General features: G+C 34.3%; 1 protein-coding gene across 1 annotated transcript in view; it reads left to right on the forward strand.

The window, feature by feature from the left end:
- Nucleotides 1-23,916, forward strand: part of ZNF804A (zinc finger protein 804A) — a 434,023-nt gene that overhangs the window by 140,672 nt on the left and 269,435 nt on the right. The gene's annotated exons all lie outside the window — the stretch shown is intronic.

Below are 23,916 nucleotides of genomic sequence, written 5' to 3' on the forward strand. Positions count from 1 at the left end.
GAGATAGTAATCTTAATGGGAAATCGGTACATGTGTGAAAAGGGTCTTGGCTGATAGCTCAAGCTTGGATTACCAATTGCTGTGTCATGCAAGGACTGCATGTTATATAACTAGAAAAAAAATTAGCTGTGGCAGTATGACCTAAGTATATCTCCTGCCTAATAAAATAATGTAAAAGTGTTGATTATTAGAAACACTAATACCTATTTTCTTATCTCTATAAACTCTTCATATATGCCATAGGCATCATGATGTATAGAATTAGAAAGATAAAGGGAGCTTTTCGCAAATGATTTCTACTTTAGACCTCTTCTTCAGCCATACAATTTTAGGATATGGTTAGTAAATATAACCTTCTTCTGGGTTTTTTACTTATTAATTAAGCAGCAAAATAATTCAGTAAAGCAAAACAGAATTTTAAATGCTTTCTTGCCCAAAAAAGTATCACTGATGTACATTTTAAGATTACATAAGGTTTCTTGAAGAAGGATAAATTACAACAGAGCATGCTTTTTTCATCAATCCCAGATTATCAGTATAAAGTAAGGCATTAAAAAAAGATTTTTGCTTGCTACATACAGGTGATTGGCATTATCATGTCTTGGTGGATCCCCTGTGCTGAATCCAAGTGGAAGAAAGATCTCCTTCCAGATGTTCTCCAAAATCTTCCATTTGTAGATGGCATTATGATAATCCCATGAAGACACATACAAAATCACTTCAAGAGATTAATGTACAATGTAATTATTCATATAAGAAAAATAAATGAATGAAATAGAAATATAATCTAGGCTATGATATTTTGTTGGATAGACTGTCCCTTGACTATCCAGTGAATTATGTATCATACACACAGAAGTGAACATTGAGCTAGACTCACAATTTAATAGATAGTTTTCGTCTTGAGAGTAATATAAACCATAACTAGAGATAAACAACTGTTTCCAGAGCAAGAGCAAGCTGTGAAAAATCATATGGCAATAGAACAGATGGTCAAATTCCTATGCTGAATAGGTCTTGGTTTCCTATTGGATAGCTGTATGACACCTGAAGGCTTGTCCAAGGCAAGCTGGATAAAATGGGTTAGGTAAGTTTTGACTCATTAACACACCAGTCAAATTAGCTGACTCTTAGAATAGCATGTCAAAGCTAATTGTTTTTAACTCCCTTAGGGTAGAATGGAAGCTTTTGTCTCTTAAGATCTAGTCAAGAGGTTGACTATTTCTAGTCTGAAGAAGAAAAGCACCAGAACAGATGATAAAATCCTGGAACTGGGTAGGCCTTGTTTCTCTGATGAATGGCTGGATGAAATGTGAAGTATGATTTGGAGGTTATTACATAGAAGGGGTTATTTGACTTTTCACTCATTCCTCTATTCATCGACACAGTTTTCAGCCTGGTTGAAATTAGTTTGAAACTTAGATTTCACATCACACTCCATGGTATGCCTTGAACGATATATAACTTTCATATAAAACATTACATCTTAAACAAGTTAGAAGAAAAATGAAGAAAATACATTTTTTGGAACTATAGATATGATGTGTTCATAACCATATATATATAAAGAAGATATAAAATTGTAACTTTTTGTTTACATAAAACTGAAAAGTCTTTACATAAACAAAATTAATGACAAATTTAGAAGGGAAGTGGTTAGCTGGAAGAAAAAAAATAAACATTGCAATAAGTTTGTCCATTAAAGTTCCAATATCAAAAATTGTATGAGGAAATGATTCGAATGTACTAATAATGAAAGTCATTCCCCAATAGATAAATGGTCAAAAGAGAAGACATCAATTCTCAAAGGAAGAAATCCAAACTACCAAAAGCCAAATAACAATTGTTATATGGACTGAGGGAAAAAGGCTCTACTATACATTGTATGTAGAGCTGTAAATTTGTCTAGCTCTTCTGGAAAGCCATTTGCAACTATGACCTCAAAATTACTAAACTGTGAATACTTTTCAACTTACTGACACCACTACTACACATATACCCCAAACATATGAAAGAAAAAGGATATATGTGTGTATGCGAATATTTTATGCTAAATTCTTTTGTAGCAAAGAAGTAGAAACAATAGGGGGAACCCTTAACCTGGGGAACAGTTGAACAAATTATATTATATCAAGGCAATGGAATATTATTGCTGTGTAAGAAATGATGAAAGGGATAGTTTCCATAAAACCCAGGAGGGCTTGTATAAACTAATGATGCATAAAAAGCAGGATTAAAATTAATATTTGTATAGTAACAACATTTTAAATAAAAATAACTTTTAAATCATTAAAAAATCTGATCACTACAATGATAGTCTACAACTCCAGAGGACTAATGATGTAGCAAATTAGCTAACTACTGAAAGAAAAGTGATGGACGTAAGGTGAAGAATGAGACACATTTGTATTCACAGTAAATATGTAGACTGTTTTGCTTGACTATGCTTGTTTTGTCACATGTTTTTGTGCGTTTTTCCCTTTTTGGAGCCTAAAAGGAAACTAGTCATAATATTGTCAGAAAAAAAAGAAAAAGATGAAAGAGAGCCATTGAAACATTTCATTTTAAATCCACAAAAGATATCAGAAGAAAGTTTAGAATTAAAAAAATCAAGAAAGCTTTAAGAGTAACATGGTAAATGTATTTTAAAGCAAGTTGTTTATGATAGAGATTTGAAATTTTACAAATCTCTTTCTCTAGTCTATTTTGTATGTGAAAATGTTCCCTTTCTCTCTATATTAATTTTAAAAGTTTAAAATAAAAATAAAATAATTCCCCAGAGACAGAATTGGAAACAGAAATATAAACTAAACTCTAATGAATACATTTATTGAGTTAATCTTTCTTGTTGATTCCATTAGCCTGAATACATATACTGTCACTTGTTATTTTTGTAAAAAAGATTTTGCTTTGTAAAAAGCAAAATCATATTTCCCAAGACAAAAGCATGAAAAGGAAAAGTGTTTTAAACTCTGAAAGCCTCCCAGAACTGGTACTCACATTTTATAGTGTGGGTTTTATATTCGATTATTTTATGATCCAAAGATAAAATCACATGTTAGGTAGTTAAATTTGTGAAGCATCTATTGTTATTGATATCACAACTAAGACAATTGGCATTACGGTTTACTTCGAAAGAAATTATTTCCACATAAAATGAAAAAAGAAATCTCAACAGGTATACGTTAATGGTAAAATAGAAAGCACAGCCTAGGCTGATTAGCATTAGACTTATACACTGCTCAGGTTTAACAAGCTCTTCAAAATTCATGCAACTTCAAGATATTTTTAATTTACAACTGTCATGCTTTAAAACATATAAAAACATAAAGTGAAGTTCATTATTCTTCCCCACTTTTATAACAATAGTGACTGTCATAGGAACAGTGAAAAAATATGTAATGCTGATTTATTCAGAAAACTTTATAGATATGTATACATTTTTGAAATGTATTTACAAAATTAAGCATTTTATATCAACACAAGCCACTACAAATATATTCTGTATTTCATTTGAATCATTCAGTAGATCATTATACGAATTTAGTCACATACCTTCATATCATTAAAGGATATTTAAAAATAAAGGTTTTTGTACAAGTATGTCAATTTATATAATTTGGTTATAATATACATTTCACCATTCACTGTATAAGACAATGATTATTTAACTGCTAATGTTGTTTAGCCATAATTATGACTTAATTCATTGACTAGCAGCTTAATTCTGGAAGAACAGATCTTAATAGACATTTTAAAAAGTAAAATAGCATAATTTAATGTTTTCTCTAAAAGATGTTTTAAGATGTTTGCCATATTCAGAATCTAAACTTTTTCAAATATTTATTTTAAAGAACAAAACATCAGTTAAATTGTGACTTAAAAATGACTTTAGCCTTAACTGTATGTATATTGATGAGTTAAAGAGGGTAAAATATGGGCATTTTATAACAAATTCAATGGAAATTTAAGTTGTATATTTATTGACATATATATTTTCATTTCAAGAAAAATGAATTATAATAAAGGAGATTAATCCATCAAAAGTGAACAGTGGTGCTGTGGAATAACTATCTGTTAATCAAACTTGTGTTGCACTCTGTCCTACTAAACTGTATTTAGATAGTTTTGAGCAGAGGCATTAGTGCCATTGACATATGTTCATGTACAGTGTTTTTAAAACAGGGTGACATTTTCTATGAATTATTTTTTTTATATCTGTGATTAAAAAAGAAACTCATATGAACTTGTTAAGAGTTGTAATGGCTATGTCATAATAATGCATGCAAATTATAAATAGTAAAAATAGGGAATATAAAAAACCCAATCCATACCAAAAGCACCAGTCCCGTCCTCAATATCCTCCCAAAGAGGCCATCAAACCTTAGTTTGAGGATTTCCAGGAAAAGGGTTCTGATTACTATTCAGAACTGCTCTTTCTACTTGAGGAATGCCTTAATAAGTATCATGATTTTTTTCCCTCAAGACAAAATTTTGCTCTCTGTAATATCTATGCATTCATACCAGTTCTCTTTTTTGAATCTGAGAAAACTAAGTCTAATCCCTCGATTAGTTCTTAAATTTCTGAAGAATCTTCATCTTCTTTAGGTTAAACCTCTTCAATTTCTTTGCCAGATTCTCAATTAAAGTGATTTCTAGTCTCTTCATTATTCTCTCTCTTCTTCAGAGAAACTCATCTTGTCAATATGATTCTTAAAATTTGTTACCCACAGATGGACATAATATTCCAGATATTCTTTTAATAGGGCAAAGTTGAGTGAGACATTGATCTCCCTTGCTCTGGACATTACACACTAATATAGTCTAGCATCATCATCATCATCATCATCATCACCACCATGAATCTTACTTAACTAGCTATTTTACATATTATTCACTCATAATTTATAGGTCATTATAGCCCTGGATCATCTTCACATGAAATGTCATTCATAAATATCACCCTCATTCCGTATATTTGAAGTTGATTTTTGAACTGATCTTTACTGTTTTAATATTCACTTCTTGCTAAATTATGCCTTATTTGTTTAGACCATTAGTTTACCTTGTCAAGAACTCATAGTATCACAATTTTGTCATCCTATATATAATATCAGTCCCAGTTTTGTGCCAACTCCAACTGTGGTAAGCATGCTGTCTATTTCAGCATCTAAGATATTGGTTTAAATTATTGAACAGAAGAGAATCAAGTTGTCTACATCTAGAGATTTCCATTCATATGGCAATCAATTAATTTACTATGATTTTGGGGGGTTTCATCACCTAATAAGCTTTGAATTAACCTATCTCTATCTTATCTGATAAAATTTCATTTTATGATGGTGTTGACTAAAGTGTAAACATGTCATTCTAAGGAATCTCTATACATGTTCTCCAAAACATTATTTTAAAAAAAATCCTTCACAGGGCATCCACCCAACATGTTATGGCCTTTTGACTAATCCTTTGATATTGCATGGAAACCCATGGAACATGTATGCCTCCTCTCAATTATCCTTCACTTTTGCTAAATGGTTGGAGCACTCCTTTTTTGTTATAATAAATCTCTCTGATATTGTCATTTCTTCACCCATGCAATTTTCCATTGGTAATGTGCTTCAGCCAACTCTAACCCACCAAATATTATATGTTAATTTTTAAATGACCTAAAAAATTATTTGTAGATTGTGGAATTCAATAACATATTCGCATAACATTTTTTGAAGAATATTAACCATGAGTTGGGGTAGGTAGGGGGTGCAGTGTGTATGGTGCTGGACCTGGAATCAGAAAGACTTACCTTCCCGAATTCAAATCTGAACTCAGTCACTAACTATCTCTGTGAACTTGGGCCAGTCACTTAACCCTGTTTGCCTCAGTTTTATCATCTGTAAAATGTGCTGGAAAATGACAAACCACTCCAGTATCTTTGCCCAGAAAATCCCAAATGGATTCACAAAAACTTGGACACCACCGAAATTCCTCAACAACAACAACATTTATAACATGAGGTTTTTAATAAAGGCAACTTTTTAAATATTGCTCAATTTCCATTTGTCTTTCTGAGATAAGTGTACCAATAGATTAAGTCTATGAACTGTTCATCCAATTACATACTATATGTTGAAAAATAGGCATCTTCAATCACTTGTTTTTCCTGAAGTAATAATTATGTCAAACACTTTTAGGTGATTTAGGGAATTCAATAGTACTCTTAAACATTGTGTAAGCAATATGATATTTTCTAAAAATTGAAACATCTACAGAGAATCACTCTTTGATTTGGACTTTTTGCTCAATATCCCTTATGACAATGATAAATTCCTTTGACCAGCATAGATCTCCTTGTTTTATTCTTGCTTTATATTAATAATCAGAAGTTTTTCAAAGTTGTCTCAGCTGGTACATTGCTTAAGGAAAAATGTACAATTTTAATATACGCATGGGAGGTATCATGTCAGGCAATACTAATGTGTCAGATATGAAGAAGAAAAAGGACAGTCACTGTTCTTGAGGAGTACACTATCTATTGGGTGAGACAATGTGAAAATGACTAGGTACAGATGAGATATGTAAAGGGTAAATTGCAGATAATCAACTGAGAGAAGAGATGAGCATTAAGTGGCTTCTTGTAGAAAGCAGAATTTTAAGTGGGACTTAAGCCAGGAAAGTCAAAGAGGCAGATATGAGGAAGGAGAACATTCCAGGCATGGGGGACAGTCAGTAAAAACATTTGGAGTCAGCAGATGGAATATTTTGTTTGTGATAGAGGAAGAAGGCCAGTGTCACTGGATCATGGAATATGTTGTGGTTTGGGAGAGTAAGGTAAAATAAACTGGAAAAACTGGGAAATACTCTGAATCCCAAATAGAATATTTAATTTTTGATCCTGGAAGTGAAAGGGAGACACTATAGTTTATTGAATGGGGTGGGGAGAAGGGGAATGACATGATTAAATTCTTGTTTGAGAAAAGTCTGTAAGAAGGCTGTGTGTGTGTGTGCTCCTGCTAATCTAATCACTGACCCTGAAATTTCATTTTGAAGTGAACCCCTGGTGTAGGAACTCCTTCCAGCAATGAAGAGTAAGACTTGACTGTAATGTATAGTCTTAGATAATTGCCTGAGATATTGAGAGGTTAAGTGAGTTTCCCATGGTCACTCGATAGTTGCATTTGAGAAGTGGAATGAAATGAAGCCACATCGTCCTGAGGTACAAGTTGGCATAATGAACAGAGCACTAGACCTGGATTGAAGAAGAACTGAATTAAAACGCTGCCTATGTAACAACAATGCTACTTGCTGCTACTGTGGGCCAATAACACCAACAAACAGAAGGACTGCTAGCACAGAATCTTTGATCTGTTTTTCTAAGGAAAGCAACTTAAAGGGGTTTACATTCTCACTTTGATCAAACAGACATATACCATTCACTTAGTTCATGGGAAAAAGTCAGCACCCTGAACTTCAGAGCAAATACAAACAGAAATTACATCCAGAGAAAATATAAACACAGCAAGTAATGCAAATCAACAGGCAGGCTTCCAGTGTCTGACCAAAGCTATACATACATAGCTATGAGAGAGAGAATCACCAGCATCTGGGTTTTCAAAGCTGCAGGGTGGGGGGTAGGTGGAGATTCCGTAAAGGCTATCCAGCATCTCCACACCAGCACTGTTCCAATGAGTGAGCCCCCAGCAAAATGCTAACCTCAAAGTATATATACCTGAGGGCTTCACACCTCTCCAGGGCTTCACACCTCTTGTCACCTAATCAGCAAAAGGTTGTGGGCCTTCCTACAAAAAAAGTCAAGGTTCCATCAAAGGGATTAGGTTGCCTTAGTGCTAAGAAGCACTCCAAAAGAAAAAAAACAGCAAGAAGTCCCACTTTGCTTGCCGTAACAGCTTAATATACTAATCATATGACCCTGTGAAAGTCACTTAACCTTCCACAGCCTTAGTTTCCTTATCAGTAAATGGGGAAGTTGAGAGCATAAAATTAGATAATGCAATGTAGTTTAAAAACTTTAAAACATCATAAATGTTATGTAATATTTTCAAGCCTGACACCAAGTATAGCCCCTTTCTACTACGTCATGCTGCCAAACACACAAATAGATTTGTGTGTATACATACACATACATGCAAATATATGCAATGGAGGAATTGAACCCCCTAAAATTGATTTCAAGTCAACCCCATAACCTTTACTCAAGGGAATGGAAGAAAAACCAAACAAGATAATCTAGAAAAAGAAGACACAAAGACCACAGAGAGAATCTAAGAGGACAGTAATGTTTAGTGATTAAAAGACAGTTGATGATCCAGCAAAGAATACAGAAAAAGAAGCAGATAGATATGAAAAGTACTGGGAGAGAACAATGTCACAAGGCCTAGGGAAGAGATGGCATACAGATGGATTGGGTTTCAGTTTCTAAAGTTACAAAGAGGGCAAGTAGGATAAGGTCTGAGAAGAAGAAAGAGAAAAAGACATTAAATTTAGTAGTAAAGACAGATGATAATCTTGAGGAGAGCAGTTTCAATTAAGTGAAGACTTGAGAAGTCAATTTGTAAAGAGATGAGAAATGAGTAAGAGATGAAGAATTGGAGAAATGAGTTTAGATAAGTGTAGGAGTCTGATTATGAATGAGAGGCAAAATATATCTCCATAGCTTTAAGGGATCCCATGGTAAAATTACATAAATGTCTGGAAAGAGAAGGAGCTTGTAGATAAATTTAAATAGAGGAAAGAGGGGAAGGAAGAGGGAAGAAGGGGAAAGGGAAAATGAGGGGAGTGAGGGAAAGATTGTACATAGAGAGAGAGATAAAAATGAGAGAGAAGAAGTTAGACAGAGGAAGGAGGTATAGATAGAGGGAGGGAGATAGAGGCCCAGGGGGACCTATGATCTCATGTCCAGAGTTTCTGGAAATATGGCTTGAGAGTGATGGCAGGCTCCAAAAAAATATATTTCAAACTTAAAATATTGAATAGTAAAAAAAACTGAAGAGGAGTAGAAAGAGATAAAGAAAACAATGGGAATATGTGGTAGTTCTTTGAGTTGAGATTTTTATAGACAAGGAGAAGCTTTAAAAAACACAAATTTAGAAGATGGCAGCTGGAAAGCAGGGACTTGCATGAGCTCCCCTCCAGGTCCCTCCAAAAACCTATAAAAATGGCTCTGAACAAATTCTAGAACTGCAGAATTGACAAAATAGCAGAGGGAAGCAGGGATCCAGCCCAGGACAGCCTGGGTGGTCACTGGATGAGGTGTGTCATGCACAGAGCAGAAGGGAGAGGAGCTCAGGGTGTGCGGAGGCAGGACCAACCATACCAGGAGCCAGGTGGAACAGACCCTAGCACCCTGAATCAGTGAGCTGTGGCAGTTACCAGACTTCTCAACCCACAAACACCAAAGACAACAGAGGAAGTTAGTGGGAAAAGCTGTGGGGGCCAGTGTGAAAAGAGTTCGCAGTTCGGCCACCACCCCAAGGGCAGTGGAAGTTGTACAGCTACAGAAATACAGCTGCAGTTGCTTCCAGCCACAGGCCCACCTGGTGGGAGGAATTAAGTGGTGGATAAGAGCAGGAGTGCAGAGCCTGCTTAAATTTTGCATGACGTCCCAGTTGATGAATCTTGGGGGAGGAGGAGTGCTGGTGTGGCAGAGTTGGCTGTATAAAAATAGCTCTGAAATCAACAGCGTATCCCTCAAGCTTGGAACAAAGTACTCTTTGCTCTACAAGCAGTCATACCCTGCTGGAAAATCTCAAGGGTCAAGCAAGTTGGCTGGGTACATGGCCAGGCAGCGAAAACACACTCAGATTCAGTCTCAGACTTTGGAATCTTTCTTTGGTGACAAAGAAGACCAAAACATACAGCCAGAAGAAGTCAAGAAAAATATGAACTGGTCTCAGGACATGGAAGAGCTCAAAAAGGATTTGGAAAAGCAAGTTAGAGAAGTAGAGGAAAAATTGGGACAAGAAATGGGAATGATGCAAGAAAACCGTGAAAAACAAGTCAATGACTTGCTAAAGGAGACCCAAAAAAATACTGAAAAAAATATTGAAGAAAACACCACTTTAAAAAATAGACTAACTCAAATGGCAAAAGAGTTCCAAAAAGCAAATGAGGAGAAGAATGTCTTGAAAGGCAGAAATAGCTAAATGGAAAAGGAGATCCAAAAGACAACTACCTTAAAAATTAGATTGGAGCAAGTGGAAGCTAGTGACTTTATGAGAAATCAAGATATGGGGTGGAGCCAAGATGGCCGCATGAAGGCAGCGTCTTACCAGAGCTCTCTCACAAGGTCTGTCAGATTCCCATAAAAAAGTGAATTTGAGCAGATTTGAGAGAGTCAGAAACCGCGAGCAGTCTGCGTGGGGCAAATTTCCGAGCCGGGAGAGTCTGAAAGGCCGGAGGAACGAACCTGCAGGCTCGGAGAGTGCTCGGTGCGGAGCTGCTCCAGACCAAGGAGGAAGCGGCTGGCTGGGAAATCCACGTGGGAGACTGGCTGGGAGAAAGCTGGGCGCCCGAAACCGGCTGAGATCCCCAGGACTCCCAACACAGGACGGCAGTCTGGGGAAGCGACGAGAGGCAGCGCAACACCACCAGCCGTGAAAACACCCAGTCCTGACGCTTGCAAAACCCAGGAACTTGGCTTCTTGAACTTCCGGAAGACTCAATGGCCAGGTAAAAGCCTCTAATCCCAACCCCCTCACCCAGAGAATTCCTCGGGGAAAAAAAGAAAGAGAACTGAAACAGAGGAGAGAGTAGTGGGGCCTCACAGGACAAATACTAGAAGCTCATTAGTCCCAGAGTGGCAGAGTTGGCAGGGGTCAACACCGGGAGCCCAGATGTAACCTTGCTCCCCCAGGGGAAGTGACAGACATCAGCTCAAACAACAAACAGCTGAGACCATTGCTGAAAAGCAAGTGCTGGAGAGCACCCACAGGGAGTGAGACGCCAGGGAGCCAGACCCCTCCCCCACACCTCAGGAAACTGAAGGTTATAATTCTAGACTCACAATCCCCAGAATAAGAAAGCTGGGACAGAGAGCCCAAAGATAGAAATTCGTTGTAACGCCAGGAAAAGGGAAAATAACAAACATGAAGAAGAATACAAAAAAACCGAGGACAATAGATTCTTTTTATGGAGACAGGCAGGATCAAAATATCGATATGGAGGACGGCAATGACATGGTAGATACATCAGATACCTCAAAAGCTAATATGAACTGGTCCCCAGCCCAAAAAGCACTGCTGGAATAGCTAAAGGAGGATTTTAAAAACCAAATTAGGGAGCTAAAAGAAAATATGGAAAAAAGGGAGAAAAAATCCACTGATGAAATCAAGTCCCTAAAGAATAAGATTGGCGAAATGGCTATGGAGATTCAGAATCTAGAGAGAGAAAAGGACACCCTGAGAGGTGAAATCAACCAATTGAAAATGGAGGCTCAAAAGCAAAATGTAAACACTAACTCATTTAAAATTAGACTTGAGCAAGTGGAAGCTAATGAATCTATGAGGCATCAAGAAGTAATAAAACAAAATGTAAAGAATGAAAAAATAGAAAAAAATGTGAAATATCTGATTGGCAAAACGACTGACCTGGAAAATAGATCCAGGAGAGACAATTTGAGAGTTATTGGTTTACCGGAAATCCACAATGAAAAAAGGAGCCTTGACAGTATCTTCGAAGAAATTATCAAAGACAACTGCCCAGAGGTCCTAGAACCAGAGGGCAAAATAGTCATTGAAAGAATTCACCGATCACTCCCTGAAAGAGAAATCAAGATATTTTCAAACAGAACCAAAGGAATGAAAAAGTGGAAGACAATGTGAAATATCGCATTGGAAAAATCACTGACCTGGAAAATAGATCCAGGAGAGATAATTTAAAAATTATTGGACTACCTGAAAGCCATGATCAAAAAAAGAGCCTAGATATCATCTTTCAAGAAATTATCAAGGAAAATTGCCCTTATATTCTAGAGTCAGAGGGTAAAATAGAAATTGAAAGAATCCACAGATCACCTCCTGAAAAAGATCCCAAAAAGAAAACTTCTGGGAATATTGTCATCAAATTCCAGAGTTCTCAGGTCAAGGAGAAAATACTGGAAGCAGCCAGAAAGAAACAATTTGAATATTGTGCAAAAACAATCAGGATAACACAAGATCTAGTAGCTTCCACATTAAGGGACCAAAGGGCTTGGAATATGATATTCCAGAGGTCAATGGAGCTAGGATTAAAACCAAGAATCACCTACCCAGCAAAACTGAGTATCATGCTCCAAGGCAAAATATGGATTTTCAATAAAATAGAAGACTTTCAAGCTTTCTCAGTGAAAAGACCAGAGCTGAATAGAAAATTTGACTTTCAAACACAAGAATCAAGAGAAGCATGAAAAGCTAAACAAGAAAGAGAAATCCTAAGGGACTTACTAAAGTTGAACTATTTTGTTTACATTCCTACATGGAAAGATGATTTGTATGATTCATGAGACCTCAGTATCATGGTAGCTGAAAGGAATATGCATATAAATATATATATATATATATATATATATATATATATATGCATATATATGTATGTGTGTGTCTATGTATTTATATATGTACATATATATGTGTATATATATATATATATATATATATATATATATATATATATATATATATATATATATATATATATATATATATATATATATATATAGACAGAGGGCACAGGGTGAGTTGAATATGAAGGGATGATATCTAAAAAAATAAAATTAAGGTATAAGAGAGGAATATATTGAGAGAGGGAGAAAGGGAGAGATGGAACAGGTAAATTATCTTGCATAAAAGTGGCAAGAAAAAGTGGTTCTCTAGGAAGGGAAAAGGTGGCAGGTGAGTAGGAATGAGTAAATCTTGCTCTCATCAGATTTGACTTCAGGAGGGAATACCATACACACTCAATTGGATATCTTACCCCACAGGAAAGAAGGAGGATGAAGATAAAAAAGGGGGGACGATAGAAGGGAGGGCAGACAGGGGAAGGAGGTAATCAAAAAGAAACACTTTTGTAAAGGGACAGGGTCAAGGGAGAAAATTCAATAAAGGGGGATAGGTTAGGAAGGAGCAAAACATAGTTAATCTTTCACAACATGAGTATTGTGGAAGGTTTTTACATGATGATATGCATGTAGCCTATGTTGAATTACTTGTCTTCTTAGGGAGGGTGGGTGGGGAGGGAAGAGGGGAGAGAATTTGGAACTCAAAGTTTTAAAAACAGATGTTCAAAAACAGCAAAAAAACCTTCTTGCATGCAACTAGGAAATAAGATACACAGGCAATGGGGTATAGAAATTTATCTTGCCCTACAAGAGAAGAAGGGAAAGGGGGATGGGAGGGGAGTGGAGTGACAAGGGAGGGCTGACTGGGGAACGGTGCAACCAGAATATCTGCCATCTTGGAGTGGGCAGGAGGGTAAAAATGGGGAGAAAATTTGTAATTCAAACTCTTGTGAAATCAATGCTGAAAACTAAATATATTAAATAAATTAAATATATATTTAAAAAAACCACAAATTTAGTGAGAACTTCTAGTGACATATTTAAAAATTGCTTCAAAAGGCTGATGAAAACTTAGGCTGCCTTAAAACTTTCACTCAAAGGAGGAATGGTTTCTACATTGTTCAGAGCACATATGTATTATTATTATTCATCTTATGAGAGCTGTATTGCAAAAGCCCATTAAGCAAACCAGAGCTACATCAAGAGAAAGTAGTGTGGATGGTATAAAATGAGGTGGGTGCAGTTGGGGAAAGGTCATATAAAGACAGAAATGAAGTAACTGGGAATGTTTAAAATGGATATTAGAGTTGTTTTTGATGACAATCCTATTAATATAATTTGATAGTTATTATATGTAATAATAATGTAGCATTTTAGGTTTGTAACTGAAGAAACATGGATAGTAAGGGAAAAAATGAAATCTAGACATCGTACCCAAAACTGGAACTTTCTGTTCCTACCTACTATTAACTTTACAGGCAAAACTTAACAAAAAATCAAATAACTTGCCCCCAGCTAATTTGCTGTGTTAATCTGAAAGCTAAATGTTTAACTGACTTTTAGGTGCCAGATCGTACGTGATGTCAAGTAGATCTAGCTTCCCCTATAATTTCACCAGTACTTTTACTAGCGTTGTTAACTACAAATAAGAGTACCTGAAAAGAATTTCATATCTTTCCCCTATCACCTGTCCACCAATTAAGGAAAATGCTTGCAGACTCATAAATCACTTAAGGACCCACTGACTGGGAAGAGAAGAAATAAATGTAAAGTTCACGTAATCCATACATTTTAAAACAAAGCTTTGCTCATTGTGAATACTAGTGAGATTGTCAAGAATGTTCTAAATGTAAATATATTGATGGAGATTGTTAAGATATTCCATTTTGTAAAGTATATAAGCATTTTAGTGGAGTTTTAAAAGAACATTATTTGTGTATAATTTCATTAAACAAAATTTACATTTGGATTTACCTATCTGGACTCTGCTGACAACTCTATCCCATAATCTTTATATTTCTATGTATTGATTATGAAGGTTTTCTACCCTTCTAACCTCTTATTAACTACAGAAATGCTTACAATTTGTTTCTGCTCTTGCTTATTACCTTATATTCCTTTAGACCTCAAAAATGGCAAGATGTAATTAAATGTAGATATATGGCATCAATGTGACATAATTGTAACATTGAAGGAGATTCCTGCTGCAGATGAGGCTCCACAGAGCATTATTTTCTACTTAAGCCCAGCAAAAGCTTGCTAACTAATTTGTAAATGAGCTTCGTGCTATTCATTGTGGTTAGATTTTATAATAAGTAAATGCTAAGTTGAATTGAATTATCTTTACAAAAAAAGCAACTCTAATTTCTGTACATTTATTACATGTCAAAGTGTGGGAAGTTTATAGAAATTATGAAAGATATTTTGTGATTGAAAACATTGTAGAATAAATCTTCTGTGATCACAATTAAGTTTCCAAAAAGACATCTTCTTTCATTTCTTTGAAGTTATCTTTTTGTCTCTTAAAACATATACTTGTTTGGACATCGTTGTAACAACTATTGTGGATGATATGGATTTTTTAGGGCTGGCCAAACTATCATAGTATAAAATGGATGTGTGTGTATATACACAAACACATGAAAGAAACAAAGAAAAGAAGAGAAGGAAAGAAAGAGGGAAAGAGTAAGAATGAGAGAAAGAAAAAGAACAGGAAGAAAGAAAGAAAGAAAGAAAGAAAGAAAGAAAGAAAGAAAGAAAGAAAGAAAGAAAGAAAGAAAGAAAGGAAGAAAGAAAGAAAGGAAGAAAGAAAGAAAGAGAAAAACTTGTTTTCTGAATGTACTGTTTGGCTAAATTACAGCACCCCATTCCCACACTTGTTTTATAAAATGGATTGATATCTAAATCACATAAAACTTTCCAAGTCAATTAATTTAAAATACCTCTAGAAATTTTATTTACATTGATTGTGAGAGTACACAAAGGCATATATAAATATGTCTGTAAAATTTTGTTCTTTTTTTTAACCTTACCTGTGCTTTTTCTTTTCCTTTTCTTTTTTTTTGGGGGGGGTATAGGTAAATCCCAATGTTGGAGGCTCCTTTAACCAATGCACCTTAGTCTAAATAACTGTCTGCAGGGCATTGATAGTGAATAACTCAGGCTCACATTTAGTAGGTGTCAGAGTTACAATTTAAAGTTAATTCTTTCAGTCTTGGGTCAGCTGTCTATGCTATTGCTCTCCTGAGTTTGTGGATCAATGTGAATGAAGATAATGTGTGTGTGCGTGTGTGTGAATATGTATGTTTATGTACATGCATATTTTGATATAGAGATCCATATATAAGTTATATATCCATATCTATCTTCTACTGATAAAGTTCTCAGCCTGGGTCCCTTTAGATACCAGAGAGAATCTTGTTTGTCAATAGGTCTGCATGACTGCAGATCAAATAAATGAAGAGCCAATTGACAAGAAAATAAATTTATTAAGGAAGACTGTTGGAGCTTGTAGCATCTTTAGCTTCTTAGGCTACAGATTTATTTGACCTATGAAGATTTTTTAGGATTGCCTAGGGTACAGGGACTATCATTCTGTGGCTTTTGAATAGGCCAGTGAGATGCACTCAGCCCCTATGGGAAAGTTGGTTTGGAAAGTCCCCATTTATTGCTAGGTACAACTTTGTAGAGTCCTGTGGAGTAGGAGTGTGTGTATGTAGCCTAATCAGGATAAAGGTGATTGAGTCAGATTGCTTTGTTCAGTCTCTAGAAGACTAGGGGCAGTTTAATTTGGCTAAATGTACTGGGTGTCCCTAAAGTCTGGACACATAGGAAAAAATGCATATTTTGAAATATTTGGAATATTAACAGACCTTAGCCCCCTTGACTTCTTTTTCTGGAGTATGCTAAAAGATAAGGTTCACTCAATGAAAATCACAGATGCAACACACCTGATTGAGTGCATAAAGACTTAATGTGCTAAAATTAATGGCAATATGGAGTTACGGCATTGAGTTCATGTGAATCTTGCAAAGCGCATCAACCTTTGCAACACAAATGATGGAAATCATATTGCAGATGTTATTTGTTACTCTTGCAATTAAATAAAATGTTGTTGAAAATTTCATTCATTTCATTTCTTGAAAAATATGCATTTTTGCCTGTGTGTCCAGACTTTAGGAACACCCTGTATTCAGCCTGAAGGAAAATGGGGAGTGGGATGACATAATCTAACCAAAAAGGCATATTCAGATAACAATGGTTTTCTTTTCTGTTCCTTTCTTCTCTTCTCCTTTCCTTTCATTCCCTTTCTCATTCTTTCCTTTCATCTCTCTGTCTCTCTGTGTCTGTATCTCTCTGTGTCTGTGTCTCTCTCTGTCTCTCTGTCTCTCTCTCTCTCTCTTTTTCCAGCCCAAGGAGGGCCTAAACACCCTAGTCTTTCAGGACTGTGAGTATGCGCAACTTATTCCAGCTTATTCCAACCTACATGGGTTATTCCTGAGAAACCTGCTTCTGCATATGTGGGATGACATGGAAAAGAAGGGCTGTATTTTACTTCAGATGTTGATGGCCAATATAAAAAGATAGGATGCTTTAAAAAAAAAGATTTTCTTTATAATGCAGTAAGCCAACAGGAAACAGTCATATGATACCTTTGTATGCTCTGAAGGAGAACATGGCACCTCTATAATTACACACTTCAAGAAGCAGGCTCCCTAAAAATAGACATGGGATGTAACCCACTAGGTTGAATTGTGCACACTCAAAGGACTGAGCCCTCATTGGACAATGCCCCCATACATCGAACGAAGGTTCAGGAAACCAGAAACTATTTTTGTTATTCTTGACAAGTTATTTAAATTCCTTAGGTTTCTTTCTAACTTGGAATAGATCATGAAGTTACTTAACACTGATACTAAAGGGCATTTTATAAATGCCATATTGAGGTAACTTAAAGAGAATCTATTCTAACCACGTTCTACCCATATGCCTTTAAGGTAGAATACAACCTAAATTATTAATATGTATGCTGTAATATTAAATGTGATTATGTAAGATAAAAAAATTTACATTTTATATCTTTTGTCATATCCCCATGCTTAATGTTTTTTTTCAAAAATAATGTGAATGGTTCTGTGGTGGTCTAAAGAAATTCACTAAAATAGTTAAATAACAATATAGCTGTATTCTTATGTATATTATTTTAAAGTCCTTTCCCCTCATAAACAATCTTTAAATAAGATTTCTTTAATGACACCCAACTCTATAAAATATATCCTCCTGAAATGGCCTAATTATCTTACTTTTCTATGAAAGTTCAGAAAAAGTCAACCATTTGGCATAAGTTGTTTCTGATATCTTGTGAAGCAGTTATGTTGTTCCCACAATGATATCAAGTTTAAATGTTTATTTTTAAATCACTTCCAAAATATTTCTGCACTTTTGGACAAAATCAAGAAAAAATATATAATTATAAATTCAGAATATAGCACTAGACCCAGCAAGAGTTGCATTGTGGGTTTTCAAATTCTTACCTCCTTCTTATAATGGGTTGTTTCATTTTTCTTGTTTATAAATCATTGTTATGAATCCAAAGTGACTTTTGAAAATCTTTTTTTTTTATTCCTGCCACAACCTATATCAAACATTGGCTCTGTTCCTAATGCCTTTATTTGAATAATCTGTACTGCAAAGGGAAGTATTCTTAGCCATTAACCTTTCTTTATATGCTTAAAAATTAATAGTGACATACAGGGAGGGAGAGGAGGTGCACATCATTATCTTCATTCCATCATAAAGTGTTACTCCAATGTTTTATTTTTGGATGGGTTGTCCAGGTGTTCTCAAAGCTTATGATAAGAAGGCACAAGAATATATCCATAATGCTATCTATAACTATACAATTAATATCATCTACAAAATGTTGTGGAATCCTTATAGCTTAGTCAGACATTGAAGTCCGTAAATCATCCACTGCAACTGAAGCCATCACCAATTATCTTGACTTTTGTCTTGCCACTGGACTTCAGTGACTCTAGGACAAAGAGTGTGGCTGATGACTTTAAGTAACTCTGACTAACTTAAGTCCAATTCACCTGCAAGTCAAGACATCATCTGTGATATCATTGCTCCTCTTCAAAAACAAAGGACAAAGAACAACTACATCTATGTTTATGTCTGACTGTAACTATGAAGATATCTATCATTCTATATCTATCTAGATTATATAGCTATATAAATCTACATATCTATTGATCTATCTCTATTTGCATCTATATATCTATCTACAGATTGCTAGAGAAATCTAGAGATAGAACATGTAGAGATAGCTAGTCATCCAGCCAGATAATTTATTAGTGGCAGAGCCAGAACTAAAACCATTTTCCTACACAAATGTTGTATTCTGATGTTTTTAGTCAATAGACACAGAGAGTTGTGAGTTCAGAAATGTGTTCAGTTTCATATCTATTGACCTTCTGATTTCTAACATATAACTGACACCTTCTGCTCATTTTTATAATAATCTATTTTCATCAGTTATGACAGGGAAACTACTAGAGTTGGAATATACTATAACAATACCAATTATATTACATAGCAATGGAACCTCAGCACAAAGTGTCAGGGAAAATGTGCTGGTGCTTCAAACATAGAAAGAAAAAAAGTGTGTGTGTGTGTGTGTGTGTGTGTGTGTGCATGCATGCATGCATGTATGCAATATAGAGGGCAAAAGAAGTTTAAAGGCATTTAGAGAAAATTGTTAAAGATATTACACTTCACTACTTTGATCTGTTTCATCATCTGTAAAGTAACAAAATTAGGTTGTAATTCCTAAATTTTCTTCAATCTCTAAACCTTATGAAATAAGTTCTATGGCAATACAATTTTTAATGGCACTTAGGTATTGATATTTCAAGATATTTTAAATAGGATAAGCTTACTCAAAAAAAACCCTCAAAGGTTGCTGTTATTAAATAAGGTAACCGCAAAGTTACATTAGCCACTATTCCTCCTACTTTCCAATTTCTGTAACATCTTTATGAGAATGGCTTATGTTCTATCCCTGTTACTTGGCTGAAGGCTCATTGACACAAGGGGTTGTGTCTGATTTTTTGTCTCCCAAAGTGCACAAAATATGTGCAATAGATACCAATAAAACTGATGAATCAAAGAAGTAAATGTATGCAAACAACTAATTACATGGTATCTGGAATCGGTCCCCAAACTATATCCTTATTTTGTTTAGCATCTAGCTCCATCTTCCATTCATAATAGTTTGTGATTCAATAGTAAACTATAGGAAGATTATTATTCATGATATAACCTAATGACAGATTGTTTATTAAACAAATTCACTGAATATATATCTCTATATGGATAACTATATTGTGAGTCAATACATACCACTAGAATAAAGGAGGAAACTATTTTGTCAGAGGCATTTATCTTATAAAACACCTTGTATAGCATATTGAAAAGGGTAATTTTGTTTCAAAATCTATGTTCAATATGTGAGACAATGTATTTTTATTTGAAAAGCCTTCATGTAACTATCTGATAATTATTTCTAAAAATTTAAGTGAAGAATTTCTTTTAACTCTTTACTTCCTTCCTGGGATCATTTTTAATAGGTTTAAGAATGAAATATTCACAACTGTTATTTTTTGTTTTCTTCTGTGAAGAAAAATTGACCAGTATTGGCATCAAGTTGGGAGCTGATGTTTTAATAACTGTTGAGTTTTAATTTTCCAACTCAACTGATTGTGATTTATGTGGGTTAACATTTGATGCCTTCATTTTCTTTTTTTCTTTATCTTTTATGCACTGATGACATTTTCAGAGATTGACTTTGGCATTTTAACTCTGAGTTGGGTTTATGAGTATTCTAACATATGTGTCTAATTTATTAAAAATTAAAATTTTTGGCAATTTAGTATGATTGCATTTTACTACTACCTGACATGAATATTGACTTCTGAGATGTAACTAAGGATAACTGTTGCTGCATAATAAATACAGGTTATTAATTTGAATTAAATTGTTGGATGTCAATTCACAATTTTATTGTCAATCTACAACATTTTATGTTCTAATGATTTTGAAAAATGTAATGCAACATTTGCATATTAAATCAAAACTATCTGTGATTGTTTCCTTATCTTTAAAGTAGAGATAACACCCACCTGATTTATTTCACAGGGTGTTGTGTGAGTAAAAGATATTGTAAAGGAAAATGTTATATAAAGGAGCATTATTTTAAAATTCTCTTTTCAATGATCTGGGGTATAAGTACTTTCAAAAAAAATTCCTCATAGTATTCTTAAATAAAGAAAAATATATCTGTTCAGTGCAAATGAAGTTCTTTATGATGAGAAGTAATGGAAAGTAAACGAGTAAAAGAGAAGAACTTACCTTCCCAAACGGGGACTACACTAGAGCAGTAATTTGTTAAATTTGCTGTTAATTATGAAAAAAAAATAATGAAAAAGTTACAGGAAAGTATAAAAAAGTCATCATAGTATATGATGATTTTATAAAAACTCAAAATAATTATATTTATTTTTAGTGTTTTAACATTATCTTTTTAACTAAGTTCCTTTGACTATTTTATCTATTTACTCTTAACAGAGAGGCTATCAATTCTTTTAATGAGGATAAAATAAGATAAACACTTTGGAAAATACTGGTAAAGTTAAGGCATTTTAATGAATGTTAACTACTACTACTACCACTACCCCACTTTTCACCACTACTACTACTCATTTCTACTGCTACTACTACTATTGCTACTACTACTACTAGTACTACTACCACCACTATTACTACTAGGATGATAAGGACTTGCTGAAAGGAAACTCCTTCGAGATAACAAGAAAACATATAAAATGAATTTGGCCACATTTACTAATATAGTTAAATCCCAATTAATGCACATAATTAATCCCAGGTAGTGGTTGCATTATACAAATTTGTACTGTACATTTCTATTGGTCTAGACCTTGTTACTATATTTTATATAATTGTAATTTCAGAAGTTTTATTATTGACACAAATTGGGAACTCACTATATTTATTTATATGTGAAGCAATGCCAATAAGATTAATACCAGGTGTGAATATTTCACTGACAATACATAAATGAAAATTTTAAAAGACATAAAGTTCACAAACCATTTGAAGTAGATATGAAAATCTTGACTTTCGGACTACAAGAGTTATTGGAGTGGTAGTTCAGAATGCCATGGAATATGACTAATGTGAAAATATGTTTAATATGCCTATATAATTAGAACCTATATCATATGATATGCCATCTTGGGGAAGGAGCAGGAGAGTGAGAGGGAGAAAATTGAAACTCAAAATCTTATGGAAATGAATGTTGAAAACTAAAAAGAAATATATTAATTATTTTTAAAAAAGAATTCCTTGGAATAGAAGAAAGGAATTATAGCAAAAAAGAAGAGTTATACATGCTATTCTCCTTCCCCCTTTCCTTCTTTTTTTAACTTAATATATTTTATTTTTTCCAATTAGATGTAAAGATAGTTTTCAACATTCATTTTTGTAAGATTTTGAATTCCAAATTTTTCTTCCTTCCTCTCTTCCCTTCCCCTTTCCCAAGATGGCAAGCAATCTGATATAGGTTATACATGTAGAATCATGTTAAACATAATTCCACATTAGTTATGTTGTAGAAGAAGGAACAAAAGGAGCAGAAAAATAGGAAAAAAAACATGAGAAAGAAAAATACCCCACTGAAAATAGTATGTTTCAATTTGCATTCAGATGCCACAGTTCTTTCTCTGGATGTGGATAGCATTTTCCATCATGAATCTTTTGGAATTTTCTTATATCATTGTACTGCTGAAAAGAGCAAAGTTTATCAAAGTCAATCATCACACGATGTTGCTATTGCTGTGAACAATGTTCCCCTGGTTCTGCTCATTTCACTCAGCATCAGGTCATGTAAGTCTTTTCAGGTTTTTCTGAAATCTACCTGCTCATCATTTCTTACAACACAATAACATTCCATTATATTCATATACCACCACTTGTTCAATCATTTCCCAATTGATGGGCATCCCCTCAATTTCTTATTCTTGGCCACCACAAAAAGAGCTGCTCTAAAAATCTTTTGTATGTATGGGTCCTTTTTTATAATTTCTTTGGAATATAAACCTAGTAATAGTATTGCTGGATCAAAGGGTAATATACATGTTTTTCTCATGGTAAAAAGGAGGGTATGTGGATAGTACCATTAGGTAGGCTTGCAACTCTCTGATCTACAAGATCCAATGAGAAATGAAAAATACACTTATGACTTCCTGGATCAAGGCCTTTGGATTATACAACACAGATAATAATTTTAAAGACCTCAATACATATAATAACCACTATATGAATATGAGCTATTATTATTATTATTTCCAAGGTTCACATAGCCAGTGTGTTTCAAGAGCAGGATCAAAACTCATTTTTTCCTGTTCCCCAAAATCATTCTACCTTATGAGGAATAAATTTAAAATCTTAGAATTCTGCTTAAAAATTGGTTAAAACCATAAATATGTGGAAGATGTTTCTGGCCTTATAGTCATCTATAATAAAAAATTGGAGATTTTAGTTGATTATAAGTTGGATTTAAGTTTGACAACCAAAAATTAAAGATGATTACAAGTATGTATTCAGTGGATGATATGCACAGGGCTCTGGGAATACAAAAAGAAAAGTGAAACAACTCCTTCTCTCAAAAAGTTTATATTCTGCTGGGCAAAATCTAGATAGATTACAGCAATAGGAACTAGACCTGTGGTTTCATTGGTAGAGGGATCTCCCAGATGAGAAAACACACTCTATCAACACAGGTCAACTTTTGTGAAACTTAATCTTAGAGTGTTGTGTCAGCATCCTACACTGAGAGGTTGAACAACTTGCCCAGTTGTATCACCGATAATATGGAACCTGCTCTCTATCCACTTTGCAAGACTGTCTTTCTGTAGAAACTATATAAAAATAAATTAAAGGTTATTTTGGGGATAAAGGCACTATAAGTTGGTCAAGAAATATGACCAAGGTATCTCCCTTCTCTGGAATTCTTTGTAAATTGGATTTAAATGACATTAATCTTCCATTAGTTGTTGAAGAGTTTATCTTACATTAATTCTGTCATTTCTTATGTTAATGTATCATTTTCATAATCCAAGTAGATGGTGGATAAGTGCTTTATGATATAACACCCAGTTCATTTCAAGACTAGAGAGAGGTTTTCTTGGTATTTTTTTTACCATTGCCCTATTAATACCATCAATCATCTTTTAAAATGGCAGTATAAACACCATATCTCATATATTTAATTTTCAAATGTGTTAATA

This window comes from Trichosurus vulpecula, chromosome 2 (genome assembly GCF_011100635.1).
Source record: "Trichosurus vulpecula isolate mTriVul1 chromosome 2, mTriVul1.pri, whole genome shotgun sequence".
Classification (NCBI taxonomy): domain Eukaryota; kingdom Metazoa; phylum Chordata; class Mammalia; order Diprotodontia; family Phalangeridae; genus Trichosurus; species Trichosurus vulpecula.